Source organism: Cyprinodon variegatus, unplaced genomic scaffold (genome assembly GCF_000732505.1).
Source record: "Cyprinodon variegatus isolate N-32 unplaced genomic scaffold, C_variegatus-1.0 Scaffold125, whole genome shotgun sequence".
Taxonomy (NCBI): Eukaryota; Metazoa; Chordata; class Actinopteri; order Cyprinodontiformes; family Cyprinodontidae; genus Cyprinodon; species Cyprinodon variegatus.
The window spans coordinates 1,174,528-1,177,340 of record NW_015150578.1 but is presented as its reverse complement, the minus strand read 5'-3'; positions in this window follow the sequence as shown (position 1 = coordinate 1,177,340).

Below are 2,813 nucleotides of genomic sequence, written 5' to 3'. Positions count from 1 at the left end.
CTCTGGCTATCAGGTTGTGGGTGCCAAAAGACAGTTATATTTTTATATATATTAATATTCTCACAATGTCCCATAACTGCATGATTAAGAGCATTTTCATTGCAGCACTTTTATAATAAATGTTCATATAAAAGAGAATAAAAAAATTGTTGCATCTTGATGTATTCATGATATATTTAGTATACTCATGTCATTATACATACTCATTATACTTTTTTTCAAAATGAAACTGGAACAGTTTCTACACCCACGTTTCCAATTTGTTCTTTCTTATTTTCATTTGGTACTCAGAATGTATAGATAATGAAGTTCAATCATTCTTGTGTTTACATGTTGTGAACTAACTCTATGTCTATAAAACTGAATTGATTAAAAAAAGAAACATAAAAATGACAATTATGAAAGTCTAACTATGATTTGATCTACATTTTCTGTATACATATTCTTTAAGTGGAGTATATTGCTGATTTTATGGTGTTTATATTTTGTATAATGAATACCAGGCATATTTTCTATCTAGAAGACTAAGTCTTACCTGAACAGCCAGACTGCCATGTCACCTGGATCTACCTCTTCTCCTGCTTTCCAGTTCTCCTGATAGGATCCATATCTCTCCTTTATAAGCCGCTTCATCAGGGTCATGTCTCTGCCTCTAACCAGCTGCAACCTTCTTACCTCGTATTCAATTCAGCTCCACTAGTATCCAAGCCCAAGGGAGGAAGACATCTCCATTCTCAGAAATGTGCCCATATGATCATCATCATCAATGGTCAGCTCTGTATCTTGTGCTAAGGTCTGAGCAGCAAAAACATTTATATCAATTAATGCCAATAAACTCTCTAATTGCTTCTTTATCTCTTTGTAAGTCTCTCCAGGTTCAGATCTACCACATCCATCCATCCATTTTTTGTTATGCTTATCCCAAGGGGGGTCATATATATATATATATATATATATATATATATATATATATATATATATATATATATATATATATATATGTATTTATTTACCATATTGATTGTTATTTTTTGTAAATAACATATCAGACTTGGATTTTTGGCATCTCGGAGGATGAACCTCTTCCTGGGTCCAAAGTCTTGTTGCCTCTACAGATTTTACAGAGGTGATAAAGCATAAGGAAGAAAGAGGAAAAATTGTGTGGACAAAAAATACGTGGTTTAGTCAATTAATGTCTTACTTTTTTAAATGGATATCAGACGTCCATGTTTTCTTATCAACCCCAATCTAAACCCTTTCACTGTTCCTCCGGCTACATCTTTACAACTATTATCCTGCTGAGCACCTTCTTTCTTCATGCACAAAAAAAACCCCTTGATGATGTTGACAGCATAATGCTTCCTCCAGACAGAAGTAGAAATAAATGAAATGAGTATTTATTTTAATTCTACTTCCCTCTTATAGGTAATACGAGAATCATTCTTTATTAAATCTGTACTCCGGTGAGTTTTGATGCCAAACAATCCCCTGACCTCTCCTGTACAAATGATGACGCGTGGTGATCAATATTCAGGCTGCGTTAAATGTCGTTTGGCATCTTTTTTTGGCCAAGACTAATTTCACACAGCGTTTAAACATTGGAGAGAGCACTAAAAGGGGATGGTGTATTATTTACCTCATACAGAACTAAGACAAGACAGACACTTCAGTGTCCAAATCATGTTGTAATATATTACAAAGGCTGCTTACTTGAAAACTGATTTCCCAGAGGAGAGTCTGCTGGCCTATATTAAAGCCATGGAGACGTTGTCATGTTGACATGACATTTTCTGCGCTACATGTAATATATAGTTAACAGTGTTCCATATTTACCTCTGACATAACCGAGCCAATGGAGAAACAGCATTGGACGGAGACAAAGTCATTTTGTTGGTAAGAATTGCATTATAAACCTCTACAAATCTGGAGCCAAACATGCAGGGTAAAGGCAAAAGAGTTTATCAAGTTTCAAGACAATTTCAAAGAAAAAAAACAAACAAAGAATGTACACATATTTTCCCTTATGTGGAGACAAATTTAATACGCTAACTCTTATTGCAGCAAAAACTGGTTGTACATTTGAGGGTCACCCCAGGCTAAACCCACAGAAAATCTCTGTCTAAACAAGCTCCAAACATTTTCCTGTCCCCTTTTGGATCAGCAGTGGTTTCAAAGTTCAAACACATGAGGCACAGACCAAACCTAATCCAAATAATTAATGTGATGCTCAGCATAAGTGGACGAAATATGACAAGGCGGGCAGAAACTATGACATATCTGGGCTCTCCTCATGTCCTCATTATTCAAAAGCCGGTGCTCCAGAAAAAACAGCATTTATACCTTGAGACACACCCACAACCCAAGTGGACATGCTGCAAATTTAACAGTGCCGCTCCATGAATATGCTAATCTAGTATCATAGTTGTTCGTTTAGGAAAAAACAAAACATAATTTGACCTACTTTGATTTTCAAGCTTGTCATCTTTTTCTTATGGCATATAAAAACCTTGGCTCAAAGCTATCATTTAGGTTTTCGACATTTTATCTTTTATTTTGGATAAATCACAAGGTTTTTATTTTGGAGGTATGTCCCTTCTAGGTATAGGACATAATAACATGATGTATAGGAAACTGAAGCGAGAAAAATATCATTGACGCTCAAAGAAAATACTCAAAGTTCTGGTTAGACATCTATAAATGGGCATGTGGCCTAATAATGTGCTGTTCGCAGTGACACAGCCAAAACACATCAAATAACATTAAAAACCAAAAATACAACCAATTATTTTGGGATAACATATCTCCAAATCAAA